The sequence below is a fragment of the Schistocerca nitens genome, chromosome 8, assembly GCF_023898315.1.
Source record: "Schistocerca nitens isolate TAMUIC-IGC-003100 chromosome 8, iqSchNite1.1, whole genome shotgun sequence".
NCBI classification, from domain to species: Eukaryota; Metazoa; Arthropoda; class Insecta; order Orthoptera; family Acrididae; genus Schistocerca; species Schistocerca nitens.
The window spans coordinates 214529779-214544279 of NC_064621.1; positions in this window are offsets into that span (position 1 = coordinate 214529779).

Here is a 14501-nt window from a genome sequence, read left to right on the forward strand (position 1 = left end):
TTGTCAGAAGAAGTCGAAAGTAACATTCTAAATAAAGTTCTTCATATCGAAGTCGTTGTCTGCGTTGACGTTTATTCTAACTGGGACCATCTTCGCTATTTCTCTACCGACCTAAAGACAGCCTTCCTCGCACCTGATGAAGACAGGATCCAGAATGTTGCACTGATTTTGTACGAAAATTACATAAATTGTTCAGCTGCTGTATTAGTTTTAGAGGAGCTATGATATTGAAAATATACTGCAAGGAGCTTCTAAGACTGTTCGGGCAGAGTTATAGATATTTCTGTTTATGTCCAACGACCATAGGTGTTGTCACTGGTATGATATTAGGTTGACACTATAGACCTCTGTGTTATCGGTGCTAGAGCCTCCTTGTTGCTGGCTGGGACGTGCCGCTTCTGAACTCTTCCGTGACCTGAGCTCTTCAGTTTGTGAAATTTTGCTTCATTCGACTACGCCGTAGCTGCTTTGCGCAGTAACATTAAAGAAAAATTCTCCATCTTGATGTACTGGAATTCTTCTCAACGTCGACTGCGTTGCCCTGATTCCGCCCTGACTCCGGTGAATAGGCGATTTTGCCGCCCTGAAGTACATGTAAAATAACGATTGCAACAGGGCCGTAGCCTGGTGTTGCCACGAGAAGACGGATATGTTTGTTGTTCAGGGCCTACGTTCCGTCTTGCCGACACCCCTTCTGCCCACTCTCTTCACTCCTATCCGCAGGCGGAATGTCCATGTGGCCAACGAGCTTAAATTTCATCGAGTGGCTGGCTATACGTCCGCCATGCCTGAAGCAAATTGAATTCCCACCTGCCATTTTTCTGTAGTCAAGGGCGTCATCTGTTTTTGTCACGCCCCCTTAAAACTGCCTGTAACTAGCTTAAAACAGTTCAGGCTAGTTTTTTTTTTTTTAAGTGAACGTCAATGATTTCTGTGTACAGTGGCAGCAACAAGGACAGTTTTAATCGAAATGTGCATAAGCTTTCCGATACAGATAAAACTGCAAGGTCACTCAAACCATGTTCGTCTATCCACAATAACTTCTTGTTGCTCGCAAACTGAATGTAAATCAACGCAATGTTACCGTGTACCAACTGAAGATTATGGAGTTTTATGGGTGTGTGACAGAAAAGGTGACTGGCGCATAAATTCAGTACTTTTGTTTGTATTTTAAGCGTATAGTCACAGCCTCAAAAACCAGTCAAATATGGACAGATACAAGTAATTAACACAAGTCCTAGCTGCGGCATGGCATATATTGGTCAAACTATCAGCTATTGGGACAGTGTCATTAGGGAGGCAGTTGAGATTAAATTAGCGAGCAACCTCGTTAACAGGGATGGAGGTTTCTGTTTAAACTCTGTTTGGAATCAGGCTCTCTCCCTTGTCAAAAAACAGAGGAACACAGTCAATGCTGCCTCACCTGCGAATTCATAGTCTCACTATCGATATAACATGGGGTGACCAGTATCCAAGCAATGTTCGGCAATAGCAGATCTATTTGGCTGCTGTAATCGTGTGTGCCGTTTATGCTCAGTACATCTGTCCACGGTCCTGATAGTTTGACCAATATATGCCATGCCGCAGCTACAACGAATACGATATACACCCGCCTTACGCAGTCCAAGATCATCCTTAACGGAACTCAAAAGTGTCTAATTTTAGATGGAGGTCGGAAAACACATTTCACATCGTATTTCCGTAAAATACGACCGATCTTATTGGACGTGTTTCCTACGTAAGGCAAAAAGGCAGTAGACTTAGCTGTTGACTCAGAATTATCATCAATCACCCGATGTACAGTTGGTCGATAGCGCAACGCACGTTCAATCCGTCTATCACTATCTATGTGCGCATGTTGCTAGCCCATGACTTTTGTCATCTCAGAGTATAGTTAGTTCTCTTTCAACTTTACCTGTCTGTCCAAACGATTTAGATTTACGTATATAAATGATCGATTCTGAAGATAAAATAATAATTGAGATGCAGATTTATGTTTCACATAATGCATTTATTCCCAAAATTTAGTTACTGTAAAAAAGATGGTAACTTATTATATATAAAGAACTTCGCAGTAATTTTCTTGGATGAGATAATTTCACAAACTTTCATAAATAGCTACATGCCTTAGCTGAATAAAAATGTAGGATCATACCCAATTTAATTATTTGCTGAGAATACTATGATACTTTACCAGTACCTTGAAGTTCCTAAAGCTCCTTCAACAGACCCGTTACGCTGTCACTACTGAACATAGAAACTGAATTACTTAGACTTTTTTACCAAATCAGTAACTAAAGTTTCTAGCTGTGCTATTCTTCTTTGTGTTGCACGATAAGTTGCTTTATGTACTTATTGAATGGCACATTCTCTGCATTTAGTCTGTCATACTGTGCTTTCAGCTTTTTTGGACTTGGAATACAGGTAGTATAAACTGATGTACTAGGCACTAAAAGAGTGAAATCCCGCTATAACTTAATAACAATAATTTTACTGCATAAAAATAGAAACTATCGAGATCCGTCGGTATCTCCAGACTTAATCAAAATCGGGAATTGACTAACTTTATTTAAATTCGTTGGGCACCTCTCAATGTTGTGACCGTTGTGGAAATGGCGGCTGAGTTAGCTTTAGCTGTACTGTGTTTGTGTCCCGTGTGTTGTTTTTCGTTTGCTCGTCTCGAATTATGTGTTCAGCATTCGACAGACTAATGAGAGGAAAGCTTACCACCATGGAATGCTTTGACACTATCTTACCACCATGGAATGCTTTGACACTGCATTCAATCATTTCATACGTCAATCAGTACTAGACACTAACCTTTGGTTAAGATTACATTGAGAAATCCACTTCCCCTCGTATTTCGTCTCCGGTCGACGATTTTTCTTCAACAATGCCTCATATTTTTCTTTTTAAGTTCGAAATTCAATCATTCTACACATCAGTCATTACTGGACACTAAGGTACCTGTCTCTGCGGTCCGAGTGTAAAATTACTTGGAATTATGGTTGATAAAAGACTATCTTGGGATGGACATATAAATTACTTAGCTAACAAACTTGCACGAGTTCTCTTTCAGCTACATAAATTAAGAAAAAAAAGTCTGCAAGAGTATGCTGCTACAATCTAATATGTACTGACAAGACGAATTGTATGAAACCATATTAAAATGTTGATAATAAATAAATATTATTTTCGGCGTAAGCATTCAATGCAACAATCACACAATCTAATCTGGTCGGGACATAAGAAGACTTCACTTTTTTACGTGGTGTTTTCAAGGCCACGGTCAGGAATATTTCTATTAATATCCAGCTCTTTTATTTTGGCGAAATACATATACGCTGCCACACTGAGCTGTTTTCAGAATCGAACGTGTCAAAACAAACCACTAGCTGACGACAGTTTAGAATCTCGATCGTTCGTAAAAGTCGATAAGTGTGTTAATCGACTAAAGCGTATATACGTCATAATGACGTCATATCATATCCAGGTTGGGTGAACTTAGCATCCTCCGGCCCTGAAGGCCGCCCTGTCCTCTTCCGTGGCCGCAATCGCCTCCTCCGCCGCGGCCGCCAGCATGGCGCGCAGCTCCTGTACCTGCGGCGCCTGCTCAGCCGCCGTCGACTGCCGGTCCCCCGCCCCACTCTCACTGGTGTGATATCCCGGCCGCCTGTTGGCAGTGGGAGCTGTCTGCTCACCTTCCGGCTCCGTCTTCTTACGGCGGCGCTTGCGGCGCCTCCGTCGTCGTCTCTAAAGCCGTCGGCATACGGACCGTGTTGCCGAACGTTAACGTTGAGCGTGCCAAGTTCAACGTGCTGCTGTCAGCTCAGGAATGATGCGACTTGTGCATACGGTACGTGGACCCCAACGTGGTACACGCGATCGCAACGCACTCCAGCGACAGCTGAGGGATGTTTCTAGTTCGTTAATCACACTGTTTACTCAACGGGAGCGCGTAAAATTCCCACGTTAGCTCTATTAAAATGCACATTTCTTCCATCGTCCACGAAAAGGAAAGTACCATGTCCAATCAATAAGGACACAGGCATAGAAAAGTTCCGTTACAAACAGTGCGTTACAAATTTGGAATGCTTCTCCGCATAAGATAAACATTATTTCATCATTCCCACATTTTAGTAAAACCCCAAGGTCAGTCTTACTTGATCACTGTTCTACCCAGTAGCAGAATCTTTGCAACATGTGAATTACGAACCGTAAAAGAAGAAGAAGCAAAATATCTTTATATAAGTAGCGTAAGCTGTCCTTTAGATTAAGTCAATCGAACAGTCACCCCTCCAAAAAAGGTGAACTTGTATTTACATAACATCAAATATTATAGTCTATACTTACACTAAACTAATAATAAAGTATCAGAACCTAATAAAAACGCTAATGTTAGGGAAAAAAATTGGTTGTGTCAGGATGCGAACCACCGCCTCTACGAAATTGCGCACAGATTTTTTTTTTAATCTCATTTTGTTCGGTTTTGTTCGTTGCATCTGCTCGGGGCGGACGTCATAAGACATCCGTTTAAGTTCGTTGTTGATCGATTAACTCAGTTTTTTTTATTACAGGACCGAACACGCTGAGCTACCGTGCCGGCAGTCTGATAGACAGTGACGCTATACATTACGCTAAACAAAAATCACACGTTTGTCCTCTAATCATAGTGTCTTACCTCTCGCTAGAAACCTTAATCGTAGATATTTTACTAACTGAAATTTAATTATAACAAATTGTACCAAGAATACTGCGTTTTGGGTCGATCTTCAGTGTGTCGCTGCCTTCAAATAGCCTACTCTCATTATACGAAAGTTATAATAATTCTCTTGCCACGAATATGATGTTTCTCATTATTTTATTGGAACGAATCACACAGTTAACAACTAGTTTTGCAGTGATTCTGAATTTGCTGGTGCTCGGAACGACATACACTCCTGGAAATGGAAAAAAGAACACATTGACACCGGTGTGTCAGACCCACCATACTTGCTCCGGACACTGCGAGAGGGCTGTACAAACAATGATCACACGCACGGCACAGCGGACACACCAGGAACCGCGGTGTTGGCCGTCGATTGGCGCTAGCTGCGCAGCATTTGTGTACCGCCGCCGTCAGTGTCAGCCAGTTTGCCGTGGCATACGGAGCTCCATCGCAGTCTTTAACACTGGTAGCATGCCGCGACAGCGTGGACGTGAACCGTATGTGCAGTTGACGGACTTTGAGCGAGGGCGTATAGTGGGCATGCGGGAGGCCGGGTGGACGTACCGCCGAATTGCTCAACACGTGGGGCGTGAGGTCTCCACAGTACATCGATGTTGTCGCCAGTGGTCGGCGGAAGGTGCACGTGCCCGTCGACCTGGGGCCGGACCGCAGCGACGCACGGATGCACGCCAAGACCGTAGGATCCTACGCAGTGCCGTAGGGGACCGCACCGCCACTTCCCAGCAAATTAGGGACACTGTTGCTCCTGGGGTATCGGCGAGGACCATTCGCAACCGTCTCCATGAAGCTGGGCTACGGTTCCGCACACCGTTAGGCCGTCTTCCGCTCACGCCCCAACATCGTGCAGCCCGCCTCCAGTGGTGTCGCGACAGGCGTGAATGGAGGGACGAATGGAGACGTGTCGTCTTCAGCGATGAGAGTCGCTTCTGCCTTGGTGCCAATGATGGTCGTATGCGTGTTTGGCGCCGTGCAGGTGAACGCCACAATCAGGACTGCATACGACCGAGGCACACAGGGCCAACACCCGGCATCATGGTGTGGGGAGCGATCTCCTACACTGGCCGTACACCACTGGTGATCGTCGAGGGGACACTGAATAGTGCACGGTACATCCAAACCGTCATCGAACCCATCGTTCTACCATTCCTAGACCGGCAAGGGAACTTGCTGTTCCAACAGGACAATGCACGTCCGCATGTATCCCGTGCCACCCAACGTGCTCTAGAAGGTGTAAGTCAACTACCCTGGCCAGCAAGATCTCCGGATCTGTCCCCCATTGAGCATGTTTGGGACTGGATGAAGCGTCGTCTCACGCGGTCTGCACGTCCAGCACGAACGCTGGTCCAACTGAGGCGCCAGGTGGAAATGGCATGGCAAGCCGTTCCACAGGACTACATCCAGCATCTCTACGATCGTCTCCATGGGAGAATAGCAGCCTGCATTGCTGCGAAAGGTGGATATACACTGTACTAGTGCCGACATTGTGCATGCTCTGTTGCCTGTGTCTATGTGCCTGTGGTTCTGTCAGTGTGATCATGTGATGTATCTGACCCCAGGAATGTGTCAATAAAGTTTCCCCTTCCTGGGACAATGAATTCACGGTGTTCTTATTTCAATTTCCAGGAGTGTATATACATATAGGCTTGAAATGAATGCCAATATGGCGCCCACAACTCTGTACTGAAGGGAGACGGCGTGCTTGTGACGTAGGTGGCGTTGTGCCATGTCATTGGTCAACGCTCAGACGCACGCTCAGAATATCTGACATGCCAGATATTGCTCTGCACGTTCGGAAAGACTCGCGAGCGTGCTATTCCATGCTGCGACGTCAGAAACTCGGCACGCTCAACGTTCGGATGCACGGTCCGTGTGCCGACGGCTTAAGGTTGTGCCTTTTCGCCAGCGCAGCCACCACCGGTGAAAGCCGGGCAACCACGCCAGTTGGCCACGTGTGACCCGCCACAGCGAGCACAGGTCGACGCTGCTTTTCTTCTGCCACAGGCGCGGGTGTCGTGCGCGCCAACGTACCGTGGTGAGTTGCGGCAGCATTTGGCCACATGTCCCTCGACTTGGCACCTGAAGCACTGTGGCTTAGGGTCCATGCCCAGGGGGAGAGCTTCTGCTGTCACAGGGAAGCGTAGAAGCTTCCTTAACCCGAAGATGTCGCCGCCGTCTGTCGCAGTACCCACTACGACGATGAACAACGGCGGCGTCTTCCTGTTCGTCCGGTTGTGCAGCTTGACAGTTGCACCCCGGAATCCTGCTCGCGTCAGCCCTTCCTGGACTGTCTCCTCGTCGAAAATCCAAGGCAGCCCCCTGATCAGGGCCTCGGATTGCTTCTTGCGCTGTCTTGGCGCGGTGGTCGGCCGCACTCGCTGCCTGCAGTTGTATGATAGCGCCTGAGTCAAGTGACTCGGCGCCAACCTCTTCGCTGCAGCAGCTGCCTATAACATCATATATCTCTGTCCACGACCCTCTACTGCACTGGATGTACAGAGGGGGGACAGGTAGATGATGTTCTTCACGCTTCCGATCCGGAACCCTACTGGGTTGTGGCGTCGGCGGCTTCTTCTCAATGACTGTCATCTTCTTCTGTGCGTTTCTGCCCATACTGTGACGCTAGAGAACACGACAAATTTGCAGAGTCGTAATAACGACACACGACAATTTGCACTAGCGTTGCGTCACAGTCAGAACACGGCTTCGCAGCTCTTCTCCACGCCTAGAGCAGGTAGCGCGTTTCACCAGAGACGCGCGCGCCTTCGCTGCTCAACTGCAACCTACCCATCGATTCGCTGCTCCTTTATGACTTTCCTCACTGTGAGGAAGTTCGAGAGGAAGTTTGTGGCCTGTTGGCCTTTACTCCCCTGAGAATCTTGTTGAATCTTCTTTCTGGACTGTTGGTTATATCTGGACTGGCAAGGTGTGCCGATGATATATTTCTTGTGCTTGTCGATGTGACGATTTTTCTTTTTCTTCTTACTCGTTGCTGAGGGGGATATCGTGCGTAACGTATCCTGCTTTATCATATTCTCCGTTAACCAGAGAAATGATTATACAGCGCATCTGCCATTCTGTGAAGATAGGGTAGGAATCAATCAGATTGAAATCCTCCCTGGAAAGACCAATAAGGCCTTCTGGATAGCCAAGTGGTTGATGTGGGAGTGGAGGTTTAGGATGGTTTGGTGGAACGAAAGGATAGGGGTTCTCGTGGTGGGGGTATGTGCCGTCTCGAAGCGAGCCAGCGATCTTCTTCGTTACAGCACTGTACGTGTCTGGAAGCGGGAGGAATGGGACTCCTTCCCACTCTTCTTCTCCTTGTGCAGTTGCTTCGGTGTCCTTGTTCTTGTGCTGTGTCGCCTCCCCTTCGGCAGGCTCGTCGGTCTGCGTGGCCACCGTTGTGAACTCCTTCTCTCGTGCAGGAGTCGTCTGGGTGGCGGTGTCTTCTCTTGTGGCGGAGTCTTCTTTGGCTGAGCGAAGTTCCTGCGCCAGCACAGCAATCTGACGCCGATCCTCTCGCCCAGTTCCGCCAACATGGCCGCCCTCTCTTCCGCCATGGCGGATTTGAAGGCGGACATGGCTTCTTGTACAGCGTCATTTAGACGCCTGTGGACGACGTCTTCTGTGCAAGAGACCACCTCTTCGTGTGTGGTGCTCACTTGCTTCTGCATCTTCTTCTCCGGTCCGCGCCAATTTCTCCTGTAGGCGCAGGAACGGGCGTTCACCGCGTGTGCGCCGCCGCAGTTGACGCAGGTACAGGGGGTGTCCTGCTTCTTGCAGTCGCGTGTGTCGTGTGCTTGCGCACACTTCAAGCACGCTACTGCACCGCTGCAGTGCTTGGCGACGTGGCCAAGCTTTTGGCAGCGAAAGCACTGCGCTGCAGTCTTCCTCTTCTTCTTGCCGGATGTTCCTGCTAGCGTGAGCAGCAACTCCGCCAAGGCAGCAGCTTTGCGTCCCTTTCCACGACACGACATCTCGAGTGCCAACAGCGATGCGTAACTCTCCGCAACCTGAGCGGGAATGAACTCATCGAGTGGACCTGGTCCAATATTTGTGCCTGTGGCCTTCCTCTTTCACCAGGCGCTCACTCTGTGGTCCGCGTCCGCTCGCTGCGACCTTGTGGAGCATTGCCGTTCCCTTTTCCGTCCACTGCAGTCCTGGGTGTTCTCTTTGCGGTCCGCGGCCGCCAGACGCACTCCTGGATGTTCCATCTTCGGTCTGGAGCGTTTGGAATCCGTCTGTGGTACCAGACATTCCCCCTGTGGCCCTCTCCCGCTCACTGTGATCTGCTGGAGCGTTGCCGTTCCATTTTCGGTCCGCTGCGCTTCGAGACGTTCCCTCTGCAGTCCGCGCCCGTCAGTCCCGTCCGTGGGACTGAGGACTGTCCAGCAGAACACGCATTGCGTTGATTCTGTACCGTGAGTGCCTAAAAGAAAAAAAAAATCTTCTATCACTGATTCCTGTAAGTGTCGGTCATGCCTGGCACGGTGATGTGTTAAAATATTCGTCACCTAATTAGGCTTCAGTCACGAGGCTGGCCTCTTATATACAGCCTAACATCGCTTCCACTGACACCTCACTCATTGACAATCTATCCTTCGACTTGCCGATGATTCCGTACTTCGACCGTCCACGACGTGCTTTCACCATTGATATCTAGCCTCATTATACAGGGGTTGCTCAAAAATATGGTAACACTGCGAGAAATGCATGCCTGAACATAAATGTAAATGATAGCTGCAGATTTCGCTGTTGTATTTGACCTAGAGTGGCACCTGTTGCATACCCTCAGTATGTTGCAAGTCTACATCTACGTGATTACTCTGCTATTCACAATAAAGTGCCTGGCAGAGGGTTCAGTGAACCACCTTAAAGCTGTCTCTCTACCGTTCCACTCTCGAAAGGCACGCGGGAAAAACGAGCACTTGAATTTTTCTGTGCGAGCCCTGATTTCTCTTATTTTATCGTGATGATTATTTCTCCCTGTGTAAGTGGGTGCCAACAGAATGTTTTCGCAATTGGAGGAGAAAATTGGTGATTAAAATTTCAAGACAAGATCCTGTCCCAACGAAAAACACCTTTGTTTCAATGATAGCCACTCCAATTCGCGTATCATGTCTGTGAGACTATCTCCCCTATTTCGCGATAATACAAAACGAGCTGCCCTTCTTTGTACTTTTTCGATGTCATCCGTCAATCCCACCTGATGCGGATCCCACACCGCACAGCAATACTCTAGAATAGGGCGGACAAGCGTGGTGTAAGCAGTCTCTTTGGTAGACCTGTTAAACCTTCTAACTGTTCTGCCAATGAATCGCAGTCTTTGGTTTGCTCTACCCGCAATATTATCTATGTGATCGTTCCCATTTAGGTTATTTGTCATTGTAATCCCTAAGCATTTAGTTCAATTTACAGCCTTCAGATTTGTGCGACTTATCGTGTAATCGAAATTTAGCTGATTTCTTTTAGTACTCATGTGAATAACTTCACACTTTTCCTTGTTCAGGGTCAAGTGCCACTTTTCGCACCATACAGATATCTTATCTAAATCATTTTGTAATTCGTTTTCATCATCTGATGACTTTACAAGACGGTAAATGACAACATCATCTGCAAACAATCTAAGACGGCTACTCAGATTGTCTCCTATGTCGTTAATATAGATCAGGAACAATAGAAGGCGTATAACACTTCCAAGGGGAACACCGGATATTATTTCTGTTTTATTCGATGACTTTCCGTCTATTACTACGAACTGTGACCCTTCTGACAGGAAATCACGAATCCAGTCGCACGACTGAGGCGATACTCCGTAGGCATACAATTTGGTTAGAAGATGCTTGTGAGGAACGGTGTCAAAAGCCTTCTGGAAATCTAAAAATATGGAATCAATTTGACATCCCCTGTCGATAGCACTTATTACTTCATGAAAATAAAGAGCTAGTTGTGTTTCACAAGAACGATATTTTCTGAAATCGTCTGACTATGTGTCAATAAATCGTTTTCTTCGAGGTACTTCATAATGTTCGAATACAGTATGTGTTCCAAAACCCTACTGCTAATCGACGTTAGTAATATAGGCCTGCAATTCAGCGGATTATTCCTACTTCCCTTTTTGGGTATTGGTGTGACTTGAGCAATTTTCCAGTCTTTAGGTAAGGATCTTCGTGTGCGCGAGTGGTTGTATATAATTGCTAAATATGGAGCTATTTTATCAGCATACTCTGAGAGGAACCTGACTGGTATACAATCTGGACCGGAGGCCTTGCCTTTATTAAGTGTTCGAAATACTATGAGCACATTGCATGAGCAAATTGTTGGTGCTCTTATAGTGGGTGCTTCCGTAACCAAGGCAGCCGAAGTGTTTGTTGCTCCAAGACACCTGATAGAAGATTTAAACCACAAACAGCGAAAGTGAAAAAACATCCATCACTAAGTCACAACGCGGACGAAAGTACACTGGTGTCCAAAATTAAAGCAACAAACCGTTTTATCCCCGTTCTGTGTCTAATCCACGGTGTAATCATACACACTGTCAGCAGATGTCGGTAAGATCGTGTTCTACACGGAAGATGGAATTACGGTCAACGAAGAACCACGGCATCGATGACGTCAGCGCACATATCAAACGGGGTAGGGTTCGCCAGCTAGTCCCACATCCACAATCACTGTGTACACAGTCACAGACAGTGCAGTATGGCACAGAGAAGACGCCTACCAGACTCTCTGCGGTGGGTGCCATAGGAAGAATGGAAGCAGTACAGTCGCAAACTTGTGTGGCCCGATAGCTTCATGTGAATCGTTGTGGCAACAGTTTATACAGACCGAAACTGTATCCTAAGATCAGTGCAGGGCTGACCATGTTCGACATCCGAAAGAGAGGGTCGTTATTTGGTTGTAAGGGCACGACAGTGCTGTCTCAGTACTGCACGGCAACTGGCATCTGACATTGCGCCATCACTGAACACAAAGTGTGTACAGAAGGCTTCGGCAGAGTGGCCTTTGGTGTTGGAGACTGCTGTATGTGTATCTCTGACGCTTCTTCACAGGAGGGAACGTCTAGAGTGGAGTCGTCAACATGCTACCTGGACGGTCGAATAGTGGGCCAATATTCCTTTCACAGATGAGTCCTGATTTGGTCTGGTGAGTGATTCTAGACGGATTCACATCTGGAGGGAATGTGAAACTGGATTTCGGGTCCCAAACATTGTGGAAAGCACTGATTACGAAGAGGATGTCTAATGGTGTGGTCAAGGACCACTCGAATCCCCTTTCATGAAACTGTATGGGTGAATCAGCAAGATTTAACTGCTGACAGGTATCGTGAAGAGGTCTTGGAAAATCATGTGCGGTTGTTGCAAGGTGCAGTGGACCCAGACTTCGTAACTATGGACGATTATGCTCGCCCTCATAGAGCACAGAAGGTTGTCGTTTTCTTGAAATAGAAGATATTGCATGCATGGCGTGGCCTGCTCGCTCTCCCGATTTGAATGCCATAGAGCATGTCAGGGATGCACTAGGGAGACAGGTTGCATCACGTCAGCATCCACCAATCACTCTCCAACATTTGTGAGCAGCTCTGGAGGAAGAATGCGAGTTACTGCCCCAAACATGAGACTGGCAACAACATTCATAGCATTCTCCGTCGTTGTCAAGCTTGTATTGCTGTCAAAGGCGGTCATACCCCATACTGAACACATTAATCAGTTGTCAGAATGCGTGTGCAAATCCGTTAAGTTGGAAAAAATGAAAAACATTTTTGTCTACCGTTTCCATGTTGCAGTTGTTTAAGTTTTGTACTCTTTACATCGTTTCTACACTCATGCTCATAAATTAAGGATAATAGCAGAATATGGTGCCACACAACGTGGCACTACACAAAACTGGCGCTAATAGCATAAATATGGGATATGATTACCATGCACACGTACACAGGCTGCACAATGGGTTGGCATACTCTGGATCAGGTGGTCGAGCAGCTGCTGGGGTATAACCTCCCATTCTTGCACCAGTGCCTGTCGTAGTTCCTGAAGTGTCGTAGTGGTTTGAAGACGTGCAGCGATACGTAGACCGAGAACATCCTAGACGTGCTCGATGGGGTTTAGGTCTGGAGAACAGGCAAGCCACTCCATTCATCTGATATCTTCTGTTTCAAGGTACTCGTCCAAGAGGGCAGCTCAGTGGGGCCGAGCGTTATCATCCATCAGTAGGAAGGTGGGACCCACTGCATCCCTGGAAAGGCAGACATACTGGTGCAAAACTACGTCCCAATACATCTGTCCTGTTACAGTTCCTCTGTCAAGGAGATGCAGGGATGTACATGCACCAATCATAATCCCACCCCACACCATCAAACCACGACCTCCATACAGTTCCCCTTCAAGACCATTAAGGGGTTGGTATCTGGTTCCTGGTTCACGCCAGATGAAAACCCGGCGAGAATCACTGATCAGATTATACCTAGACTCGTCCGTGAACATAACCTGGGACCACTGTTCCAATGGCCATGTACTGTGTTCTTGACACCAAGCTTTACGGGCTCTCCTGTGACCAGGGGTCAGTGGAATGCACCTTGCAGGTCTCCAGGAGAATAAAAAATGTCTGTTCAGTCGTCTGTAGATTGTGTGTCTGGAGACAACTGTTCCAGTGGCTGCGCTAAGGTCCCGAGCAAGGCTACCTGCAGTACTCCGTGGCTGTCTGCAGGCACTGATGGTGAGATATAGGTCTTCTTGTGGTGTTGTACACTGTGGACGTCCCGTATTGTAGCGCCTGGACACGTTTCCTGTCTGCTGGAATCGTTGCCATAATCTTGAGATCACACTTTGTAGCACACAGAGGGCCCGTGCTACGATCTGCTGTGTTTGACCAGCCTCCAGTCGCCCTAGTATTCTACCCCTCATAACGTCATCAATATGTGTTCTTTGAGCCTTTTTCAACACACAGTCACCATTAGCACGTCTGAAAACGTCTGCGCACTTACTCTCTGCACCGTACTCTGACATGCACCAACACACCTCTGCGTATGTGGACTGCTGCTAGCGCCACAGTGCGCGACTGCAGGTCAAATGAACCGCATGGTCATACCCCGAGGTGATTTAAACCCGCAAACCGCTCACCAGAGCGTTGTTTCACCATGTATCAGCATTATCCTTAATTTATGTGCATTAGTGTACTTTACTATCACCTGTTCGTACTGTTTTGTTGCAAAATAAACGCAACCTTGCAAAATTTCCGTTTGCTACTTGGACTCCAGTGTACGTTTCAGTGGTCGTGATAGATCAACATTGAGAGAATTTGACGAAAAGTAAGAAGACGACAGCTGCAAAACACACTGCAAAACTGAATACACCCTTGCAAACTCTGTCAACATGAAAACAACACGAGGGAAGCTCTGTAAGCTGCGAACTGCATGGCGAACTGGAATTCCAAAACCACTCATTTGCAGTGATGCAAATTACTGTAACAGAATAACATCATGCCAGTGTCATGAAACATAGGTTACAGAGAAATAGAAGAATGTCAATTTGTCGTTTGAGTCTTGTTTTGCACTGTTTCCAACGACTGGTATACATCATCTCATGTGACGATCCAAGAGTGAAACATGATGAGGGTTCGATGATGATTTTGGCAGCCATATCGAGATGTTCCATGGACCCAGTGGTTACTCTGCAAGGCTGCATTACAGCCAAGGATTATGTGACCATTGTGGCTGATCAGCACCATCCAGTGGAACAATATTGGTTCCCCATTGGAGATGCAGTGTTCCAAGACG